This window comes from Notamacropus eugenii, chromosome 7 (genome assembly GCF_028372415.1).
Source record: "Notamacropus eugenii isolate mMacEug1 chromosome 7, mMacEug1.pri_v2, whole genome shotgun sequence".
Lineage (NCBI taxonomy): Eukaryota > Metazoa > Chordata > Mammalia > Diprotodontia > Macropodidae > Notamacropus > Notamacropus eugenii.
The window spans coordinates 148,809,945-148,835,359 of record NC_092878.1 but is presented as its reverse complement, the minus strand read 5'-3'; the positions used below and the strand labels follow the sequence as shown (position 1 = coordinate 148,835,359).

Sequence of the window (25,415 nt, the reverse complement as noted above, 5' to 3'; positions counted from 1 at the left end):
GAAGTTGTATTTCTTCATAATGAAAATCACAGCTCTATCACACTGAGTTTTTTAATGTGTTGTTTACATGTTTTAGACAATCTAAAATTGTGTGGAAATGGTCATAGGTAGCATTATTTCTAGGATCTTCTTAGTTCTACAATTTCTTATTTTCCAATATTTAAAATAGAACACTTTGATGCTCAAAATCTTCTAAAAGTGAATGTGGAAAACTATCTTTACACATAATTAAAAAAATAAAATACTATTAAGTGAGGGAAATAAAACAATATTTCTTCAAGTCTATGACATATTCTCCCACCAGTACAGCCAGAATTCAGGGAAATATGGGTTTAAATCTACAGAGATTCTATAACAAGAGGTAAATTTCCATGTCCTGATTATTTCAAGTCTTTTCTCTTCATGAATACCTCACAGAGTTTCTCTTGAGCCTGAGTCCTGAATACATCTTTTCTCAGGATGTCTACTTTATCTTTGACTCACAATTCAGGCATTGCGGTCAGATGTTCTGGGGAAGCTGCCAGGATGCCCGTTGGTTGTGCAAACCTTTTCAAAGTTCACAAGGTCATTCTCTGGTTGAGATGGAGGAGAGAGAAGACTAAGGCTCTCCTCCTCCTCCCTCTTAAGTATCCTCTCTCTGTGGGATTCATTTGTCTCCTCTAGACCAGCCAGATGCTAGAATACTACAAACCAGTTTGACTTATTGTTTTATAAATTCCCCTCAAAAGTGTGACTGAGCCTCCACTTCTCATCTAATGACTATTATTTCAAATAGATTAAGGGCTTTTCATGCCTACTTTAGATGCCTTTGGCTGATTGATTCAGTAAAGACTGAACTACCTGATAAAGGTCTGTAGTTACTATAAGCGAAGGGGGCTAATTGTTTGATCCTGACCCCCTCCACCCTTGTACTTTAAAAAATTTCTTTTCATTTTAAAAAATTTCTTTGGTACTTTATTTTCCTCAGTTACATGTAAAAACAATTTTTAACATTCATTCTTAAAACTTTGAGTTCCAAATTCACCCTTATACTTCTTAATAGATTTGGAGCCTGTGTTGAACAAGGCATATGCTGAGGGAATTCACTGATGTGCTGGTGCATTTTTCTGATGTTCTATTACTTCCCTCGCCCCTTTCCTTCTTCTACATCATTATGAAGGATGGGTCCTTTGAGGGAGCGAGGAGGAAGAGTGATCCTAGAATCATTTTCTGTGGTGTCTGCCGCATAGAGTGGGCTAGTCTTTTCCTCAAAAAGGTAGTGAAATTGCAAGGGGCATTTCATTGGTCCGGGGGGGGTCTCGGTGATATCAGTACTAAAGCCAGTACAGGAAGACTCATTAACCCTTCATCAGGGTGTCTTGTCGCACTCTCTGACCAGTGTACCTGCTTGGCTGATGCTGAGGTAGGGAAACTTTGCCCACATGAAGCCATGTGGCCTCCTTGCTGACTGTTGCTTTCAGGCTACGGAAGGAAGGAAAGAGGAAACAAGGAAGGCATTGTGATAGGGACCTTACAAGGATTGCCTCATTTTACCCTCACAACAACTCTGGGAGCTAGGCTTTATTATTGCTCCCATTTTACAGATGAAGAAGCTGAGGTAGATAGGTTACTTCTGTCTACCCAGGGTTATGCAGATTAAATAGTGTGTGTATTTAAATATCTGTTGAGTAAGATACTATTGCCAGTCACTTGTTATCACAGAAAAAGGTCAGAAAATTTGAGTCTGGAGCCCAAATTTAAGCAGAAGGGCACCTACCAGAGTCATAAGGTTTTGGGGTTTGGGGGGTACAGTGGGAGAAGATCTGGGTCTATATGGTGGGGCAGGTTTTCCTCAGAAGATTCTTTGTAGTAGCAGTGAATTACTGAGGTTGTGGTTATATTATAACCTGATCCCACACACAGGCTTGGGGGCCTGACTCTTGGTACAGAAGGGAGAAGTTTGTGAGCCTACAGTGTTACTGAGAAAGGGAGAGTCTCGGTGATAATTGGCCAAAGGGTTGATGGGGTTATTTCAGAAATGAACCTCAAAGGTGGACAGGCCATGCATCTTCCCAACTTTGAGCTGTTTCATGGCACTCCTCCTGGATTTATCCCACAGCTTTGTTGAGATGTATGGCTGTCAGTTTGCAAACAACTGAATTATTTTGACCTTAGATACTCCTTCTAAAACTATCACTCTTCCATTTACCTCTGAATTCTTAAAAATCACTTCTGCTTTTAAGTTTGAACAGAACCGAAGGTCCACATTGCAAAATCTTTCTACTTTGGTATTGGCGTAGACTGTAGTATTTTACATGTGCCTTGAGGGAGTTGTTTGGATAGTGCAGAGGCCTGGTGAGGAAGACAGATGGCACGTGGAAGCTTACAGTGGACTACAATGAGTTGAGAGATATCATCAAGCTGGTTTCTGTGACCATCCTCCCTGTCACAGGTTTGGTGGGCCAATTGGGGCCGTAATGCCAAGCCTGGGGACACCAGGTAGCCACAGAGGATACCAGAAAGTATATGGGGGCCAAGTAGAATGGGTACTAGAACATCTAAGAACATAAGCACTCATCATAGCCCTTTGCTGACTGTAATCAGAAACCACAAGGTACCTCTACATTTCTTCCCAATGGCCAGCCTCATATTTGTCTGTCCCCAAAGACCGTGGATGAGACTGCTGGGAGGTATCTTGCTTTGGAAGATGCCTTGCTTTCTAATGGATGGGGAGGGTGAAACTGTCTCTGTATACCTACATAGCTCCCATGGAAAAAAGCCTCAGCAGAGGCCTCTAAAAGGGCAAAGAGTTGGCATTAGTACCTCCTTGGGGTTCTCAGAGAGGGCAAGATCCTGGATGCTGGTCCAAGAGAAACTGAGTGGATGTCAGTGTGGAGGAAGGTTATGTATGGACTGTCCCTGGGACATCTTAATAACTTCCCAAGGGTCAACTTGGCCTCCAATGATGATCAGAGACTGCTAGAAAGCCTGTGGTATGGACCAGATGTACCTGGTGATACTTCAGTTCATAATCTCCACTTCACATCCTTTGATGTGGACCACAAAGATGAGGCATCTGCCACCATTAAGGTTCTTTAAGATCATTAAGATTCAGAGCAAAACTTGAGATTTCTGGTCTTTGTTCCTTTATGTATTTAGTCCCCTTTATACCAGATTTCTCCAGGAGCAACTGTTACGTTGCTTGCTGTCTGTTTTGGGGGGTTTTTTGGTTTTTGGTTTCAGAATCTGCACTAAATGTTTCTTCCAATCCTGTCAGGACAGTTAGGTGGTGCAGTGGATAGAGTGCCAGGGCAAGAGTCAGGACGACTCCTCTTCCTGAGTTCAAATCTAGTCTCAGACACTTGCTAGTTATGTGACCATAGACAAGTCACTTAACTCTGCTTACCTCAGTTTCCTCATCTGTAAAATGAGCTGGAGAAGGAAATGGCAAACCACTCCAGTATCTTTACCAAGAAAGTCCCAAACTGAGTTGTGAAGAGTTGGATATGACTGAACAACCACTACCAGTCCCACCTTAAGCTTATCACATCCCCAAGGTTAGGGTTGACCACTTATAGCTTTGAAACCAGTTAAAACATGGAAGGTTCCTTCTGAGACCTTTGTTGGTAGTGGTTGGGATTTGGTAGAAACAACATCTAGGTGTACAGGTCAGTCTGTTTTGCAACATCTAATAAAGTCTCTGTCACAGAGGTTAAGCTAGTTTTTTCCTAGAAAGGTATAAAGATTTCATTGATCCAGGAGACAAAGGTCTGAAGCATTGATATAGCTTCCCATCTGCCTAAAATATAAAAACCTAGCACACAAGGAGTCAGAGCTCTTTAGGTTTCATGGATACCTCACTGTTGTGTGCCTCAACATACGTACTCTCCTGATGAAGTATCTGCAAAGCAAACAATCCAACTGAACCAATAGTGCATCTTTGCTAAATATCATTTCCAAGTTATTGTTAAGGAAAAAATTTTTATGAAATATTATGTGATCCATGAGTATGTAATTTCATTCTAATCTCAAGCCTGCACCACCAGCCCAGCCCAAATCAGACCTGGTCCAGAATATCTCTCTAGCCACAAGGAGATAATAATCATCCTATTCCCAGATGAACTTAATTCTTACAAGTAAGGAGGAAGATCAAGCAAGGTTATTTAGATCACTCCCTGTCAACCCCTAGCACCAAATTCCTGTTCCTATGTAAATTAAATGTAAACAGAATGGGACAGATCCTTCAAACTGTTACTTCAAGACCTTAATTGGCTTTTGGCTCAAACTGCTTACAAAATACTCTAAGATCCCATCGCCATTTTGAATCTCTGGCTAAGACCAAACTATGACGCATGACTTCATATTCAAGGCGAGGAAATGTACGTATATACTTTATTTCTAATGTGAAGAAATTATCAGAAAGCACTCCCATCTTTTGAGTCTCCAAGTAACACTCAAGGATTAAAAGATCCTAAGTCTAGTATAGTCCTGGCCTTGGACCTAGAGTCAAACTAGGAAAGCCAAAAAATAAAAGGAGAATAACAATTTTCCCATCAGCACAGTCTAGACTTGTGTCTTCAGGATTGGAAATCACAGTTGCTCCATGTAGGAACATTCCTCTTCTCCCAAAAGGTGTGAGGTCTCAAGGGGTCTCAGGAGCCCAGAAATAATAGAATGCTAAATTAAGCAGCAGCAGAAACAATGAAACCTTGTGATTCTGCGTCAGTACCTGACATCAAACCTTGACAAAATATAAAGGAAAGTCTCTAAGTTCCCTGACAGAGTATGGTGTGCGTTGATACATTTCTTATCTCTGCTTCTTCCTGTTCTCTCTTCTTCCTGGGATGCTTTTTGAAACTTCGGCATTCTTGTAACAAGAGCCGGGTCTCAGTCCTTATCTCGTCAGCATCTTCACTGGGGCTGCATCATTGGTTGCTGAATCCCTTAAAAGAAAGACAGTAAACTACAGGACTATGTCAGATACAAATCAGTTGGTCTGGTCTGCTAGTAAACATTTACACACTGTGATAGGTGCAAAGAAGAGTAAGACTCTCTGTCTAATGGGGGAGACAACATGGAAATAAATATGTATAAACTACATGTGAGATAAATTGGAAATAGTCAACAGAGGAAAGACACGAGAAGGGAAGATTTTAGCTGGACCTTTAAGGGGACCAGGAGGCAGAGATGCAGAGGGAGACTATTCTAGGTATGGGAGACATCCAGAAAAAATGCTTGAAATTGAGGAATGGAGCATCTTGTGTATAAGGCAAACACGATCCTGGGAAGTATCCACAGACTTCACCGGACTTTCAGATATGTTCATGAAGCATAAAAAAACACATAGAACTACAAAGGGAACCAATTATATTGAAATCTGTGTAGTATAACAACCCACATTTATGGTTTCCAGTAATGATTAAGATCTAATCCTTAATTCTGGTAATGACTAAGGTCTAGTTGGATTGATCTAGTCCAAAATGTAGCTGAACAAAAATCCCCTGTCCATGACTGATCAGCTGCCACATAGCCTTTGTTTGAAGAACTCCGGTGAAGGGAAATCCCACTCCTTCCAATGTATCATCCAATCCCACTCTGCCATTGGTCTAATTATTATGAAGTTTTCTTAATAAGGCTTAAATTTGCCTTTTTGTAATTGTTCCCCTTTTCTTCCAGAGGCCAAATTCCATTGGAAATGCGCAGGGACCCTGGGAAGAGACCATGATCGGAAATGATGGATGGTAGAAAGCACAAAGGAAGTAGTTGGGCCAGTTCTAAAGGTGCAGATGGAGAAGGCTTTACATAGGAAGGAGTCGATGGGATCTTCTGGTAATGCACAGATTTGATCATATCACCTCATGGTTCCAAAACCTTCAATTCCCACTCTGGAGACCACAAGATAATTCAGTGGAATCCAGAGAAAGAACTGTGGAATCAGAATGTAGAATGAAGCAGACTATTTTCTCTTGTGTTTATGTTTTGGTTTGTTTTGGATTTTCTCATGGTTTCTCCCATTCATTTTAATTCCTCTATGCAACATGACTAATGCGAAAATGTGTTTAATAAGAATGCATATATAGAACCCATACAAGATTGCACTCCCTCTCATGGAGGAAGGCAAGAAGGAGGGGGAAAAATTTAAGACTCATAGAAGTGATTGTTGAAAACTGAAAAAATATTAATTAAAAATAAATATTGACACAGTGACAAAAAGAAAAGATAATTTGACAGAGCATTTGAGCCTGGAGTTAGGAAGTCCTAGGTTCAAATTCATTCCTGGGTTAAAGATCAGATACTTCTTAACTGTTTGACCCTGGGCAAGTCACATAACCTTGGTCTGCTTCCATTTTCTCAACTGTAAAATAATGATAATTATAGTACCTACTTCTCAAGGTTGCTGTTAGGATTAAATGAGATAATCTTCCAGTCCTCTCTCATTATGTATTCCTGAAAGTAGGCCCACTCCAAGCTTCCACACACTTGATTGGAATGCCAACTGAGCATATTCCAAAAGGATAGAGACCCAAAGGAGACATGCATGATGGAGGTGGTGGGTATACTGCACTGGTATACTACATGTGCAAAATTCTTTGCAAACTTTAAATAGCTACATAATTTTTAGTTATCACTTACCATCTCCTAAACATAGCCCAGAATTTATCATCTCTCTGTGCTGGTCATGCCATTGCCAATACCTAGAAAATCTCTCCACTCCTACCCCACAACAAGTTTATGCCTTTTGAAATCCTACCCAATGGATGCAGAAAAATTGGGACATTAATGCAGTATTGGTGGAGTTGTGAACTGGTCCTACCATTCTAGAGAACAATTTGGAACTATGCCTAAAGGGCTATAAAACTGGGTATACCCTTTGTGCTTTTCCTTTGCCCTTACAATGCTACTACTAGATCTGTGTCCCAAAGAGATCAAAGGAAAAAGAAAAGGGCTTATATGTACAAAAATATTTATAGCCACTCTTTTTGTGGTTGCAGAGAATTGGAAATCAAGGAGATTCCTATCAATTGGGGAATGGCTGAGCAGGTTGTGGTATATAAATGTAATGGAATACTATTGTGCTATAAGAAATGATAAACAGGAAGACTTCAGACAGGCCTGAAAAGACTTATATGAACTGATGCTGAGTGAAAGAAGCAGAACCACGGTAACATTGTACATGGTAACAGCAGCATTGTGTCATGATCAACTATGATAGCCTTAACTCTTCCCAGCAATTCAACAATCCAAGACAATTCCAAAAGACTCATGATAGAAAATTCTACCCACATCCAAAGAAAGAACTTTGGAGTGTGAATGCAGATAAAAGCAGACTATTTTCACTTTTTTGTTGTTTTTCTTTGTCATGATTTTCCCCTTTTGTTCTGATTCTTCTTTCACAACATGACTAATGTGGAAATATATTTAACACAATTATACAAGTGTAACCTATAACAGATTCCTAGCTGTATTGGTGAGAATGGACAGAAGGAAGGGAGGGAGAAGAATTTGGAACTCAAAATCTTACAAAAATAAATGTTGATCTTTAAGTGTAATTGGAAAAAAATAGAATACTATTAGGAGACAAAAAAAGAACAAGCATAATTGTATCCAAAAAACCTGGGAAGATTTACATAAACTGATGCAAAATGAAGTGAGCAGAACCAGGAGAACATTGTACACAATATTCAGCAATATTGTACGGCGATCAACTGTGATTGACAACCATTCCCAGCAATACAAAAATTCAAGACAATTCTGAAGGATCTATGATGGGAGAAAGAACTGATGTAATCAATGTGCAAATCAAAGCACACTGGGTTGGTTTTTTAAAAATTTCTTTATTTGGGGGTGGAGGATTGTCTGTGTTTTCTTTCACGACACATCTAATAAAGAAATATGTTTTGCATTACTACACATATATTACTTTTACCAAATTTCTTGCCTTCTCAATGATGGAAGAGGGGAGAGAGAGTGGAAGAGAATTTTGAACTCAAAATTGTTAGAAATAAATATTAAACTTATTTTTACATGTAATTGGGAAAAAAATAAAATGTTAAAATTTTTCAAAAGTCTATTTTGCTTCTGACCACTGCCTCCATTTACCTACCCTTCATCTTATCACCTCCTCCCTTTATCTTCGCCCCTTCTTGTCCTATTTCCCTGTTGGATAAGATGAATGTCTATATCCAACTCTGTGTTCTTCCCTCTGAACCAGGTCAGATGAGACTGAGAGTTAAGCATTGCCTTCCTCACCCCACTCCCACTGTGTTTTCTCCTCCATTGTAAAACCTCTACCATATATGCCCGTTTTATGTGAGATAATTTTCTCCATTCTTCTTCTCCCATCCCCCTTCTCCCTGTGCACTTCTCTTCCTCACCCTTCCATTTTTCTTTTGAGATCATCTCAACGTAATAGACTCACATGCATGGCATCTAAGTAGACTCCTTCTGTCTTAATGGTAATAAAATTCTTAGAGGTTACATATATCTTCTTCTTATGTAGGGATGTAAACAATTTAACCTTATTGAGTCTTATATTTGACTGTCAAATTTTCTATTCAGCTGTTGTCTTTTCCTCACAAATGCTTGAAAATTCTCTATTTCATTAAATATCCATTTTTCCCCTTGTAGGATTATATTCAGTTTTGCCAGGTAGGCAATTCTTGGTTGTAATTTTAGCTCCTTTGCCTTCCAGAATATCATATTCTAAGCCCTCCACTCCTTCATGGTGATAACTGCTAAATCTTGAATAATATTGTGACTCCACAGTATTTTAATTACTTGAATTATTTCTTTCTCACTGCTTGCACTATTTTCTTCTTTACCTGGCAGCTCTGAAATTTGGCTGTCATAGTCCTAGGAGTTTTCAATTAGTGATCTCTTTCAGGAGGTGATCAATAGATTCTTTTTGTTTCCAATTTACCATCTAGGATAGCTTTCCTTTATAATTTCTTGAAATATGATATCTAGGCTCTTTTTTAAATCATAGCTTTCAAGAAATCAAATAATTCTCATATTAACCTCTCCTTGATCTATTTTCCAGGTCGGTGGTTTTTCCTATGGCATATTGCACATTTTCTGCTATATTTTCAGTCTATTGACTTTGATTTATTGTTTCTTGATGTCTCACGGAGCCATTAGCTTTCACTTGTCCAATTCTCCTTCTTAAAGAACTATTTTCTTTTGTGAGGTTTGGTACCTCTTTTACCATTGGGCCAAATCTGATTTTTCCAAAAGTTAGCACAATGCTTGGCACATAGTAAGCTCTTAAGAAATGTTAAATAATTGAGTTATTGGTTTTTATTTAAATTTTGTGCCTCTTTTGCCAAGTTCTTAATTCTCTTTTCATAATTTTTTGCTTTGTTCTCATTTCTTTTCCCAGTTTTTCTTTTATTGCTCTTATTGACTTTGAAAGTAAATTTTGCCATTTTAAAAGTCTCTGTCTTTGGCTGTTCTAGGAAAAGTCATTGGGTTTATGTCTAATCTGCATTTTTCTTTGAGGCTTTGCTTGTAGATATTTTCATATATTGTCTTCTTCTCAGTTTATATCTTCAGCCTCCCTGTCATGATAGGACTATTTTGGGGTCAGGTTTTTTTGGTTGCTGTTGCTACTTGCTTGCTTATTTTTCCAGCCTACTTCTTGACTTTGGACTTTGTGTTAGATTTGAGCTCTGGTCCTCACCCAGGTAAGGAGCCCACTCCCTTGTGATGTCAATTCCTCCTTTCCACCCTGGAGCTGTGATGGGAACTGGGTTATGGGTAATGGAGATGCCAAATGATGCCTGATCTTCTGCCCAATGCTAGTACACACATCCCCCTGAATCTCTTCCCAAACTTACTATCACCGTGCACTGGAAACTCCCAGTGCCACCACCACTGCTACTGCTACCACAGTGGCCCACAGCTAGTGCTGCTTTCCCCTCCCCCCAGGCCAAACTCCTGACCACTCCCCACCCTAGTGTCCACAGACCTCTCTGTCTTCTGAAGCTGTCCTGGGCTAGAAAAATGACTCCTTGTGACTTTTTGTTAGTTTTCCCATTCTAAATTCAGTTTGACATACTTTTTAAAGTTGTTTAAAGCTTGGAAAAAACAGGCAAAATGTTTCTAATGTTGGGAGAGCTAGGCAAAAATTTTGCCAAGATTCATTCTGCAGTCTTGCCTCTGCCCCTGAAAACATTCATCCAGAAAAAGAGAAGCCCAACATGATCTGCTCTGAATTGCTGTAGCATTTATTTTCTGCACTATTCATTTGGCAATTGTATTGCTTTGTGTCAACTACTGTAATATATTGCATTTTATATCACTGTTACATAATAATTCATGTACTTATCTTATTTTCCTAATCATACTATCATGTCAAATCCTTGGGGGCAAAGACCCCATCTTACATGTCTTTGTATTTCACGTAGTGTTTCTCCCATAATAGGCATTCAATCAAAATTTTGTTTCAAACCCAGTATTAGCCTTATAGGTTTACACACTCTGGGAGCTACAAATGTCTTTTCAGTTTTGAGAGGCTGGTGTTGAAACCTGTTAAATATATATTCAAAGGAAAAGTACACAATGTAATCCTTTCAGATTTGTCACAGTCCTATAGTGGCATCCAGTGGTGGAAGGGATAATATAGAAAACTCTCAAGCAAGAAGTATGGAATTAACTTTAGGAAACAGGACTAAGTAAGGATGATAGAACCTAAAAATAGTATATATCTTACTGGAGAGCCACTGATAAAATGGAAGGAATGTCAAACTCAGTATTCTGCAGTAACTCTGAATTTATTCCTCCATGTAACAGCACATGAGAATCTTCTCTTAGATCAAATAGCATTATCAAGCACAGATTTCAGTTGAAATCAGTGTTCAGATTATTAGTTTTATACAACATCTCAACACATCCCCATAATTATTGTTTTGGATATGCTAGTCCAAATCAAAACAAAATTCATTCTCAAAATTGGCTTATCTATAGTACTATATAGCAATAGATTGGTCATTCAGTGTCCTTGCCTGTGTCAAAATGTTCTCCTCACCTTTGAGATTCTTTGAAACTGAAGGTTCCCCTCTGGACATAGCATACTTCTACTTTTCCTTACTCTCTTTGTAGTAACTGGTAAGTAGTTAGAAGGAAGCTTTGGAGACCGCTAACTCCCATCTGTAACTGGGCAAGAATACCTTTTGTAGTTTCCCCTAGAACAGGCCACCTAGTTTTCATTCAAAAATATCCAACTGAGGTAAGTAAGGCCCAGTTACCAACAATTTCAATATCAGATAGCTTTATTTTTTTCTTAGATCAAGTTTAATATCTTTCTATAGCCCCCACTTGTTATTGTTAAGTTCAACTGCTAATGACTCCATTTGGAATTTTCTTGTCAAAGATACTGGGGTAGTTTGCCATTTCCTTTTCTGCTCATTTTACAGATGAGAAATCAAGATAAAGAGGGTTAAGTGACTTGCCCAGGGTCACGCAGCTAATAAGTGCCTAGGGCCAGATTTGAACTCAGGAAGATGACTCCAAGCCCAGCACTCTATGCAGTATAGCTGCCCTAAAAATGAGATGCTTGTGGTTATTCTGTCTTGTGCAACTCTATGTGAACTAATGGACTTTTGTCCAGGGGGTTTTCTTGGCAAGTTATACTGGAGTGCTCACCATTTCCTTCTCTAACATTCCCCATTTTACAGAAGAGGAACTGAATCCAATAGGGTTTAAGAGATTTGCTTAGGGTCACACAGCTAATAAGTGTCTGAGGCAAGATCTTCCTGACTCCAGGTCCATGCTTTATCCACTGTACCACCTAGCTACCCCTCCTACTCATTAATCCTATGCTTTTAGGACAGAGGTCTGCAAATTGAAGGGATTGCTGCATGACCCTAAGGGGTGTGTGATCAACTAGCCAAAGGGTAGAAGTGAATTACTTTTCATCCTTCCTGTTATAGGCAATTGTGGGACTTGTCTCCAATACAATCATGTCTATCCTTCACTCATTATCACTGAAAACTCCCCCTCTCTGTTTTCTCTCACCACTGTGCAAACTCCCAAAATCTACACACACACACACACACACACACACACACACACACACACACACACACACACACACACACACACACACACACACACACCCCTTTTGTACCAGGCACCAGTCACTCATGCAGTTATAAACTAACAATGGCACAGAGTCCCCCAGAACAGTCAACCCTAACTCAAGTCACCAGGGGTTATGGCAAACCCCCTTAGCTGGCTCTGTATCCATTGGAAAGAAGTCCTGCACTCAGGGGCAAGCTAAGAACTTTCTCCTTTTCATTTCGTGCAGGACAGAGTGAGTCACCCAGGACAGCAGGCATAGATGGGTTATAATCTATATCACAGATCTCACTAATTTATCATTCTTCCAACATCTACTCTCTACTGAACATCCTTATTTTGATTGAGAACACTATCCTTTTTCTCACCCAGGTTTAGAACCCTGGTGTCATTTCTGGCTCCTCACTTTCAATAGAAAGGAAGGAAGGAAGGAAGGAAGGAAGGAAGGAAGGAAGGAAGGAAGGAAGGAAGGAAGGAAGGAAGGAAGGAAGGAAGGAAGGGAGGAAGGAAGGAAGGAAGGAAGGAAGGGAGGGAGGGAGGAAGGGAGGGAGGGAGGGAGGAAAGAAGGAAGGAAGGAAGGAAGGAAGGAAGGAAGGAAGGGAGGGAGGGAGGAAGGAAAGAAGGAAGGAAGGAACAAAGAAAGAAAGAGAAAAAGGAAGAAAGGAAAAGAGATAAAAAGAAAGAGAAATAAAGAGGAAGGAAGGAAGAGAGGAAGGAAGGAAGGAAAAGAAAAATAAGCTATAAAAGAAAGAAAAAAATTCTCAAAAATCCCAAGGCCATTTGTATTTACAAGTGGATTCCATCAAAATTTCAAAGAATATATTATATAAAGTGCTTACACTAATAGAAAAGAATCAGCTCCTTCTATGGTACAAATAGAATATAGATGCCAAATCAGGGAAAGACATAGTATAGAAATAAAACCATAAGTCAATATCCATAATGAATGTTGATGCAAAGTTGTAAAGAAAACATTAACAGAAGGCTAAAACATCAGATTGGAAAGATTTTATACTATGACCAGTCTGAATTTACACCCAGTAATGCAGGACTAGTTCTCATGATTCTTTGGAGGTTTCTCTACGAAATCATGAACAGGACCTATATGAATCCAATTACAAAACATTATTAACAAAAATTCAGACCTAAATAAGTGGTGAAATATTCATTGCTTATGGATGGGCTATACTAACATTGCAACAATTACAAACTACCCAAATTAATTTACTTATTCGGTGCCACACCAAACTAGCAAAGGATTATTTTATAGATCTGGAATAAATCATAGAGAAATTAACCCAGCAGAATAAAAGTAAATAATATCAAAAAAAGCAATGAAAGAGACTGAGAAGGACAGGGACTTGCGAGGCCTCGAGTCAGAAGAACCTGGCTCAGATCTAGCCTCACACACTTACTAGCTAATGGGAGCCTGGGTAAGTCATTGTCATTCTCAGTTTCCTCAACTATAGAATAGGAATAATAGTACCATCTGTCTCCCTTTGTTGTTATGAGGCTAAAATGAGATAATACATGTAAAGAAGTTTGCAAACCTTGAAGTGCTATCAAAATGCTGTTAGCATCATCAGCACCATCATCATCACCACCACCATCAGCAGCAGCACCACCATCATCATCATCACCTCCATCGTCATCATCACCTCCATCGTCATCATCACCTCCATCGTCATCATCACCTCCATCGTCATCATCACCTCCATCGTCATCATCACCACCTCCATTATCACCACCACCATCATCATCATCATTATGCCATCAGTTAGAAGGAGAACAATTAATGGGGCTATAATAGCTGCATTTAGTTTTTGCTAGAAAAATCTGTCTGGTACTTTCATCTCTGAAGAAGGAAACTTTGTAGAAACTTCGTGCTAGAGGAAAGCCATAGATTCAGTCAGGCAATGCTAACACTAGTCACTTTGGGAGTAGAGTCGGGAGGATTAAGTAGATAGGAGACACAACCCATTCAGGAAGGATTTAATTTCTAGGTGGTAAAATACAGAATTCCTCTTTACTGGGGTCTCAGGTAGGTTTCTTTGCTTGATGAATCAGCAAACCATACCATTGACCTTCCTCCTGCCTAGGACTCCAGCTATTTGCTTAAGACTCTCCTCATTAATAGAAATGAGTAGAAATAAGTATTTGAAGGGTTCTTAAACACAAAAGAAATATTAGCCATCTTCCATTTGGCCTCAATGAATAGAATCATAAGTAGTGGGTGGAGAAAGATTTAAGCCCAATGTCAGAAAGACTTTCGAGTCAATGAGAGTTGTCCTGAAGAGAGGCCTTGCTTCAGGAGATAGGGAGCTGCCCTTCATGAGAGGTCTTGGAGCAAAGGCTGAAGGGCCATTCATCAGGTATGTTACGGAGGACATTCTTCTTTGGCCACAGGTTGAGGCTTTCTGAGACCCATTTAGACTTTGGGAGGCTAAAATCTGGGGTCATTGTTGACCACTCTATTCCAGCCTATAGAGGCTGAATAGAAACACCCTGGCCACTGCTGAGATCAATGACATAATACTTCCCCGGATTCAGCAAATGTATCCAAGATTATATTTTTTCTACATCTTCACAGTGAAATACTTAGTGAAACAATTGGAGTTTCATTAAACCAGAACCAAATGGAGATAACTCAGATATAATGAATACAGAACAGTCTTCCACTGAGGCAAAAGGATCATTCCATTTCCAATTACTTTGCTGGTTTTAAACAGACAGTTGGCCACTGGACTGGGGAGGCTGAAGGTATTTGATAACTACTTCAGGTAACTCTTTAGGAATAGACAGCTAATGCCACGTGTTGCCCATATAGGCTATGTGTATTCACAACAGCCTTGTCTGGGGAATACGTCATGGGGAGGCATGAATGGATTTTCTCTAGTCTTCACCCACGTTTCTCCAAGAGAGGCTGATCACTGTCCAAAGGGGTAGTAGGAGATTGGGGCCAGTAGGTAACCTGCTCTATTCTCTTCAGGGAGAAAGGGTACTGGGATAGAATTATTTCTATCCACTACCCTGAATCTCGATATTGTTAGTTTAGGGAAATATTTTTTTAAGGTTCATGCTGAGTTTTTGATCACTAGCCCTTAATGGGGAAAGAGTATTTCAAGTTATATATCCAAGGCCAGAATCCTTTCCCACCAAATGCCAATCACACAAATGAACCCTTTTCCCCAAGCCAATAGCAAACAGAAATCAATGAAATAATACACATGAGAAAATTCCAGGCAATAGACTTATTTCTACTCATTTCTACTAATGAGGAGAGTCTTAAGCAAATAACTGGAGTCCTAGGCAGGAGGAAGGTCAATGATATGGCTTGTTGATTCATAAGAGAAGGCTACCTGAGACCTCAGTAAAGAAGGAAAACCTCATCTGTATTCTACCACCTAGAAATAAATCCTTCCTGAATGAGTTGTGTCTCCTATCTATTTAATCCTCCCAACCCTACCCCCAAAGTGACTAGTCTTAGCATTGACCGACTAAATTTATGGTTTTCCTCTAGCATAAAGTTTCCACAAAGTTGAATCAGACAGATTCTTCTAGCAAAAACTAAATTTTCAAAGAATATTCAAGTTGAAGAAGGTGCCTAGTGAGTGTTGTTTTGGGGGACAACTTTCTGATGGGGAAGTGACTTGATCAGTCACAAGCTGATTTAAGGCCAGCAGACTTAATGAAAAGAAAATGTTTGTGTAACGTTGGGGAGACATTAGCCAAATGCTTGGGTGATTTTGGCAATGCTAAAGTAAATAGAGAACAAAGAATCATCTACAGTTTCTACTTCTTCCTGCAAACATAAAACAAAAAAAAAAATATGATTTAATTTCCTAGAACTATCATTTTCAGTTACAATTGGCTACTAACTCAGCCTTCCCACCTCCATCTCCTCCCTTCAGCGCATTTTTGCAAGCCTGAAAAAGTCACTTTCTATTAGTTAAAGATCTAATCCTATCGTTGCCCCATTTAAAACTTTCTAATAGAGTCCTATTTCACAACAATCCCCCCATCAGACCTATTTCTCCATTTTCCACTTGAATTGGTGGTCTGGTTCCCTGGAGGGCAACTGACTACTTTTCCCCTCACAGTTCAAGGTATAACACTAATGGGCTAGGATTGCTAGTGATACTGTTCTCAAGTCCCAATCTGGTGTATTTCTCATTGATTATTAGTCAACCAGACTGAATTCACTTTTAGAAAAGGGTCTTTACTAAGATGCTACAGTAAGAGTGGCCAGTACAAAATATTTCCCTGAACTGAGGGCACATTCTCTCCCTTAAATACAATCAATTCCTGGGATAAACAGCCTTAAATTTAAAGTCACATATAGTGACAGGATACATACGTGGAGAAAATGTGGCAACATAGAACAGATCTTCTGCCTACCAGCAGACCTACCTTCTATGGAGTCCTCAGGACGTCTCCCTGAGTGGTAACTCTCTGCTATGCTCTGGGCGTTGGTGTTCCTGGTGAGTTCTAAAGCTGCCTTTCCTCGATTTATATATTTTGTTTTCAATGTGCCTCTCAGCACTGGATGCAGATTCTGCCAATCAGTCACTTCCTGGTGCTTCAGAGGACACCGCTACCACCTGCAACGCACAAAGTTCCAACGATACAGTCAGAGGACATGGGACAAGACATGTCAGCCAACTCTAGATATAGAGGTGATGGACTCAGAGTGTAGACTGAGATTTTTTTTTTTTGACCTGGCTGTATATACTGCTTGACTATATATTTTAATGAGTTTTGTTTTTCTTGTTCTCTCAATGGGGATGAGATAAGGAGGAAGTGAGAGGCAGAAAATTTGAAGCAGAAAATAAAATAGAAGTTAAAGAAAACAATGAAGGAAGAGAAAACCTGGAAGAAGAAAACCTCTAGGAGAATGAGTAAGGGGGGAAAAGGAAAGCGGGAAAAGGAAGGAGGAAATCTTGTTTCAATAGTGAGAAAGAGTCCCACTGATGAATTCTCCCAATGGGGTAAAGGAATATTCTATAAAGGAGGATGGAGATCTTACAAAGCACAGAACCTCCACCAGTTTGATGCTAAGAGAATAATCCTGCTCCAGGAGAAGGGGAATCAGAATTCCTGGGTGGGAAGGTGACTCTGACATTACAAGCTTAACATTTTTCATAATATGTTCTAAATAGAAGCATGATCTTAACATTAAAGATCATACTATAAAAAAATTAACAAAGAGCAGCTAAGGATAGGAGATGAATTCTTAACCAAGCAAAATATAGAGACAATTGCAGAAACTAAATAATTTTGATTACATGAAACTGAAAATCTTTTGCACAAATGTAATTAATGAATATATAATAAGAAACACTCAAAGACCAATATACCTTGGCATGACTGTGCCTTTCAAACTCTATCTCATATGATTTCCTTCCATACATGCTGTACTTCAAGCAACCTAGACCGCTTATTATGTATGGGAAATTCAAATAGAAATTGCACAAATCACTGCCTCACTGGTTACCGAGGGTGTGGTGTAGGGAAGTCACTGCTGATTCTCAGTATCTGGGTTTCATAGTTTTAGAGAGGCTTCTGGGGACTTAAAGGTACAGAATTGACTAAATCAATCTAGATGGAAACTACCCTTTCCCCCTTTTTAGGGGGCTAAAATGGGAGGCTACTTTCACCAGACACTGTAAAGATGGATTATCATTGTAGCAGACTCTACAACAGGGAACATGAGGGAAGGGAGTTCCTAAAGGAAATGGACTTGGTAAAGTAGACCTGTGTGAACCCCCAGATTCTGTCTGGGGAGCAATTAGATCCCACTTTCTGGGGGAAGCTCCATCAGAACAGCTTCAGATTTTAGCTCTGGGTCCATCCCCTCACCAGCACCACATAACTACACAAGTGTAAGCTGATCAACTGAAGGAATTGGAGCGGAAGGTAGAGATAACTGTGGCTTGAACAATACTGCTGTCATTTCAAATAGGCACTTGGGAATGGCGGAGCCAAGTCACAGTCACCTATCAGGGGGGCAGAGGACCATGACCCCTTCTGCCATGGACTTGATAGGAAAGCGATCAGTGCTGTAGAATCAAACTCAAATAGAAATGGGGTAACTAATCTGTACATAAAGATCCCTGCAGGACATAAATTGACTTAAGTTTTAAAATGTAATGTTATCTGTGTTTTATTTTGCTTTTATTTCCTTTGCCATATATTTCCAGATTACATTTTAGTCTAGTTCAGGCTGCACTGGAGAGTGCTGCTTACTTCCTTGCCATCCACCACTACACTGTTGACCAGGCCAGATGAAACCATGTGGCAGAGGCCCTAGATCAGGTGATGATCCACATGCGGGATTGAGTACACACACCTCAATCAAGTTTTGGGGAAAAGAGTTGAGAAAACCAAGAGGGCTCTGGGCACAACCTAGAATAAACAGTTGATACTTGCTTTTCCATGATCCAAGTAGAAAACCCAGAGACTTATCACACTCTTTAGGTTTTAAAGAATGCACCTGGATATCATGATGGGTCATGTTCCCCACAAGGAAGTGTCTTTCAGGTGGGGGTCAGAACAAGCTATAGCCCTGGAAGATGGAAGCAGACTCCCCTATGACCCCACAAGGCCCATGTTTCTGGAGCTCTCTTTCTGGAGCATGAAGACCATGCTGAGTGGGACCTTCAGCCAGTGCCAAGGCAAGGGGTGACAAAAACGAACAGTTATTAGGTTGCTGAGGCTGAAAGCTCCTGTTTACTCTGTTTACTCTTTTAAAAAAAACAATCACTCGTGTTATTGCTGCCTACGTGCTACTGAAGAGATGACACAGGACATATAATCACCCTTTGTCTAGAGTTGAGTGATGCAAGACATTTCTCTCACAGTAGGCACACCGTCCTAAACAAACCAAGTGCCCCCCAACCTGTCCCCAACTAACAACATGTCACTCCCTCATCTCAGGCAAGAGGTTTGCCCCTGCTAAACAATCAATGCATCATGATGAACATGAATGCCCAGGTCAAGTGTCTAATATCTCAGAAACCATATCTGTGACAAATCAGTGTTATTGTAAGAAGGGGAAGGTCTCTCCAGTCTAGTGGTTCCTGGAATCCAATCTCTAGGAACTTACCTGAAGAGAATAGACTACTTTGAGACACCCTAAACTGCTTCCTCAACCTACACAGAGTTTTCTTGACTTCAAGACCCTTGCTCCCTTCTAGGGCTATGAACACCCTAAAAAAGAGCACAGGTTCCCCTCAATTAGCAGTCTTCCCTTCATCTGGAAGGATTTGGACAGCTCCTTTCCAGAAAAAAACTTGAGGACCAATGGGTCCAATTGTTGCTTTCAAATAGCACAAGGGAAAAAAACCATGGGAGGTATATGATAGAATCAACATCTACCAGCACTCCCCCACCACTCCCATCATTGGGAAAGAAAAAGTAACAAATGAACAAATTTATTTTGATAAATTGAAATTTTTATATTTTTAGTGAGCAAATCTATTCACTTATTTTTTACCCAACTTTTTCAAAACAGTGCTTCCTAGCACCCCCAGCTACATTAAACAAAAATCTGAAATGTCCAAAAATACCATCATTAACCCAAAAGCAAAACCTATATTAATAACCAGTCAGGCCAAAAAAACCCAAAAAACAAAAAATAAACCTTTGCCACACTGACCATGCCCAAAATAGCATGTAACAAGGGAAACAATTGGTTTTTTTCTGATTTGAAGTGAATAAATTTATGTATCTTGATAATGGAATTGGGGTTAGGAATTAAGGCTTATTTTAATAAATTCATAAATTTATTCATTTATTTTTTCAGTACACAAATCTATTCACTCATATTTATAAGAAAAAAATTCTCTATTTTGGGGAGGCAACTTTTTCAAAATGACCTTCCCAGTACCCCAACCTAAATGAACAAAATTTGAAAAATATCCAAAAATGCCCTCAGCAATTTATTGCCAACCCCATATTACAAAGCAGCATGGGCAGAAGAAACCCACTGCCACTTTGGCCATGCCCTAAATGGTGTGTAACTTGCTCCATTTTAAATGAATCACCTCTCTGGCAGTAGAGAAGGGACAAAGTTAATCTTCAGTCTTCTAGTCTCCTGGCTTGACTTTGCAAAATCTTAACTTCAGGGTTACAAAAACACCAAAGTCGGGTGACGAGCCCTTCATTATTCCTATGATCATGGCCAGAATCCTTTTTGTGCCACAAGCTTGGGTGCTCAAGATCCCCAGCACTAAGGGGACAGTACCTGATGCACTTCTTTTTCCTATCTTTTATTTGAACAAATGGACCAATTGATCTATATTTAAATTTAAATGAACAAATTTATCAACCTACCAAGACAGGACATGATTGATCTGAGGTTGTGGCAAGGTTTAAGCTTTGCTTCCCTTGACTCAGTTTTCTGGTAGGCTTTGGCTATGTACATATGACCTCCTGGTTACCTAGGAGTATAAATGGTCCCATCACCAGGGATTGGGACCCCTCCAAAGTAGTGAGTGCCAGAAGACCTGGGGAATCTTACAGGGGAAAAAATGAATGTTAATTGAAATAGAAGACTTCTAAGCATTCCCAATGAAAAAAGTTAAATAGAAATTTTGAAATACAAACACAGGATTTGAGAGAAACATAGAAAGATAAACATGAGTGAACAAGTATAAGAGAATAAAGGATAAACTGTTTAGATTCTGATATAAGGCAAAGATACAAGTACGTCCTCAGAACCTTATCTTCATTAGAGTTGGTGGAGGGAATCCAATTAGACAAGGTCTGCGGGAGGTTCTGTTATACCTTGATGATCTTAAAGAAAAGAATGAAAAGGAAGGGGAGGAGAATATAATGGAAGAAAAGGGGAGAAGGATTAGAGGAAGATCTGGGAACATCACCTCACATAATCAGGTTGTACAAGTATATATCTATACAAACAAGGAGGAAGGAGGGAGGGCAACTGACATTTGAACCTCATCACTCTCATTCAAACAGTTCAAAAGAAGGAAGAAAACAAAAAGACATACATACACCTGTAGAGTCTGGTACAAAAATCCATTTCATTCAACAAGAAAATAGGAGGTTCTCCAATTGATAAATGATCAAAGGATATGAACAGGCAGTTTTCAGAGGAAGAAATTAAAACTATCTATAGTCACATGAAAAAATGCTCTAACTCACTATTGATTAGAGAGATGTAAAGCAAAACAACTCTGAGTTACCACATCACATCTATCAGATTGGCTAACATGACAAAACAGGAAGATGATAAATATTAGAGAAGATGTGGGAGAGTTGGAACAGTAATTCTTCGTTGGTGGAGCTGTGACCTGATCCAACCATTCTGGAGAGCAATTTGGCTGAACAAGTTGTGGCATATGAATGTAATGGAATACTATTGTGCTATAAGAAATGATGAACAGGAAGACTTCAGAGAGGCCTGAAAAGACTTATATGAACTGATGCTGAGCGAAAGGAACAGAGCCAGGAGAACCTCATACATAGCAACAACCACAGTGTGCGAGGAATTTTTCGCAATGCAAGGACTTAAAAAATTCCCAGTGGTCTCTTAAGGCAAAATGCCTTCCATATCCAGAAAAAGAACTATGGAATTCAATTGCAGAATGAAGAAGATCATTTATTTTTTTTGTATTATGTTTTGTTTTAGGATTTCTCCCATTCATTTTAATTCTTCTATGCAACATGACTAAGGTGAAAATTTTTTTAATAGGAATGTACGTGTAGAACCTATATAAAATTGTATGCCATCTCAGGGAGGGAGTAGGGAAGTAAGGGGGAAGGGGTGGGGGGAGGGAGGGGAAAAAAATCTAAGATATATGGAAGTGATTGTAGAACACTGAAAACAAATAAAATAAAAAAATAGAAAAAAAAAGAACCTATATAAAACTATTTGCTGTCTCAGGGGGGAGTGGGGAGGTAGGGGGGAAGGGGTGGGGGGAGAAAGGGGGAAAAACTAAGATATATGGAAGTGATTGTAGAACACTGAAAACAAATAAAATAATAATTAAAAAAAAGAAAATAGGAAGAAAATAGCTGAAGGGCATGGAGGGATTGGGAAGAGGCTAGACTACGAAAGAGATTAGTTCTAAGCCAAACATTAGTTCTAAGCCTAAGAATATACAAAAATCCGTACAGCCCTTTTTGAGGTGGCAAAGGATGGGAATATGAGAGTGCCCATAAGTCAGGAATTGGATGAACAAGTTATGATATATAAATGTGGTGAATATATGCTGAATTCTTATCATCATAACAACCAACCAAGATCCCAGGTGAGCAATGATGCTACCTACCTCCTGACAGAGGGGGAAAAGGACCCAGACCATAGAAGGAGATTTTTTTTGATAGCTAATATGGAAATTTGTTTTGAGTGATAACACATTTATAATGGGTTTTGTTGGAGAACAGAGAGAAGGTTGGGTGGGAATATGAAGGTGGAATTTGACTGATTAAAATAAGTAAAATATTTAATATGTGTGTGTATGTGTGTGTGTATGTATATATGCACCTGCTTATATGTGTGGGGAGAAGGAGGTGTTTCAAAAAGCTGGAACATTATCAAAACACTAAAGTCACAATATAAGGAAACAAGGAAGCAGGACTTTGTGCCTGGCTTCCATGATGAGATATTTGGATGGTAAGGGTTCAAATGCCAATGGAATTGTCAGACCAGCAAAGGCCTAAAGAAAGGCTTATCATCCTGTGAGTGCAAGATGATCAAGGAACTCCTTTGATCAGTCCCCTACATCCTTACGATAATGGGGTTGGACTACGTGATGCCTAACTATCCATGACTAATCTGAAATGAACAGAACTGGTGCCCCAGGATACCAACATCTGGGGGAAAGTTTTCCCTTAAGGGGAACACACCTCCTCCTCACAGTTTTACCTCAGTGACTACCATGAAGCATGAGCAACCTGAAGCCAGGTGAAATATAGTCTTGGAGTGGAGGCAGCTTGACCCTTATTCCTGTGTGGGTTTCCCTAGTGCCTCTCTCCTAGGGCATGTTTCTTCCCACAACCCCATATGGACAGGGATGGATCAGCCCCTCTCTCAGCTCAACTGGACCCCATGAATGGGGTCTACTCTGTAATACTATTGTTAACACCACCTAACCACTATTCACCTAGGTTTACCTCAAGTGAAAAAATCCCTACTACATACTGGGACTATTTCTTCACCATCCAAGACTCCTACTACCTACCATTCATGCCCTTAATGAATATTTTTCCTGGCTTCAAAGGCAGTGACAAGAGGCTGATTTCTACCTGTGAGACCATTTGAAAATTAAATCTGCACCACATTGAGAAGGGTATCACAGAAGTACAATTTTCCATCTAGAAGTAACTTAGGGTTTCAGAAATCCTTTAGTCCCGTATCTTTATTTAGCAGATGAAGAAGTGACCACTAAGAACCCAGTGAGTGGGAGAACCAAGATGACAACCTAGCTCTCTTGACTCTTCTAACCGAATTCTTTCTACTGCCCCATGAGGCCTTTCAAGAGAGGGTAGAAAAGGAACAAAGATTCCCTAAGTGACCCCATTTCCCTGCAGTGAGGCTATGTCTGTGGCACAGATGGCATGGAAGCCAGGCAATGGAAACCCATCCTCTCGACTTCAAGATTCAACTTCAACTTAATATTTAGAAGTAATTGGCAGGTAGACTCGGACTGGGAGCTAATAACTAGGTCTTACAGCCCTTAACTCAGTCTACTGGTATTTTGCCAAATAAACAGTTTATGCTCCATTATTTCCCTTGGAAAGTCCCTGGTTCAGGCTGAACAATTTCACCCCAAAAGGCTCTTTGAGCTTGAAGGCCAGGCTTCTTCACCACACTTTTTGTTTGATCCATAAAGAAGGCAGTGAAATATCCAAGAGACCTGGACAGGTCATTGTTTAATTAAAATGCAATCAAAATAAACACTAAGGGAGAGACATGGCTCCTGTTACCTTGCTTACCTAGTAGAAAAGTTCATCCAGTACCAACGCAAATGCCATGTGTTTGGGAAGGTGAGAAGTCAACACTCAGCACAGAAACTAGGCACCCTCAATTCTCACCTCCCCACAAAAAACAGCCCTGGGAAATAGGTTAAATTCTGCCTCGAATGATTCATACTCAGCTCTTCTCTACACATGTAGCATTCATCTCCCCAACCTGCTCCGCCACCTGTCTGTCTCTGTTTGTCTCTCTCTCATTGTCTCTGTCTCTATCTCTCTGGCTCTCTCTGTGTCTCTGTTTCTCTCTGTGTCTCTGTTTCTCTGTGTGTCTCTCTCTGTCACTGTTTCTCTGTCTCTTTCCTTCTCTATCTCTCCCTCTCTTTGTCTGTGTGTGTCTCTGTCTCTCATCTCTCTTTCTGTTTCTCTCTTTCTTCCTTCCTTTCTCCCGTTCTCTCTCTCATTCTTGCTCTCTTCATCTCTCATATCTCTGTCTCTATCATCTCTCTGTATCTGTCTCTCTGTCTCTCTCTGTCTCTGTCTGTCTGTCTGTCTGTCTGTCTGTCTGTCTGTCTGTCTGTCTCTCTCTCTCTCTCTCTCTCTGTGTGTCTCTCTCAGGTGTTAATGTGTAGTCCAGTCCCATAAACCCACCTCTCACAGATATAGTTACAGTAAACATATTACCTCTCCCAGAGGTAGTTGGTCTGGAAGGTCTTCAGCTTTTTAGAATCTCCTGTTTTTTAAAAAGAGTCTAAAAGAAAGAATCTTTGAGGGGAAAATTTCAGCCTTCTGACAGCTGATAGGAAGGTGGGGTGGGAGGTAAGAAGCACTGAAGGAGAAAAGCCTTTTATAAGCCCCTGAACTTTACACCAATCGAGGAGCTGTGTCTATTTCTTCTTAACTTGGGGTTCACTTTAAAAAAGTATCTTGATAAATGCATTTCAATGTAATTGGCTTCTTTTGTCATCCCATTAGAGGTCATAGAGCACTGAACCTGGACTCAGGAAGCCATGCGTTCAAATCACTTACTAACTCTGTGACCCTGAGCAGTCAATAAACATTTATTAAGGCCCTACTATGTGCCAGGCACTGTACTAAGTAGTAGGGATATAAAAAGAGGCAAAAGACAGTACCTGCTCTCAAAGAACTTACAGTCTAAGGAGGAAGACCGCATGCAAACATATATACACACAGCACGCTCTATGAAGGAGAAGTAGGAAATAATGAACAGAGGGAAGGTGCTAGCACTAAGAGGGGTTGGGGAAGGCTTCCTGTAAAAGATAGGATTTTAACTGGGACTTAAGAAAATCCAGGGAGGTCAGTGGTCAGAGAGGAGGAGGAAGATGTTCCAGGCATGGGGGACAGTGAGAGGAAATGCTTAGAGCAGGGAGATAGAGTGTCTTGCTCATGGAACAACCAAG

The 25,415-nt window shown here is 39.9% G+C and overlaps 1 long non-coding RNA gene across 1 annotated transcript in view; it reads right to left on the bottom strand.

The window, feature by feature from the left end:
* Window positions 1-203: 203 nt before the first annotated feature.
* LOC140513737 (uncharacterized) overlaps window positions 204-25,415 on the bottom strand; it is a 42,427-nt gene continuing 17,215 nt past the window's right edge. The window contains exons 2-3 of the long non-coding RNA XR_011970297.1: window positions 16,468-16,658; window positions 204-4,922 (exon numbers count right to left, since the gene is read on the bottom strand). This is a non-coding gene — a long non-coding RNA (uncharacterized lncRNA). The remainder of the gene's footprint in view (window positions 4,923-16,467; window positions 16,659-25,415) is intronic.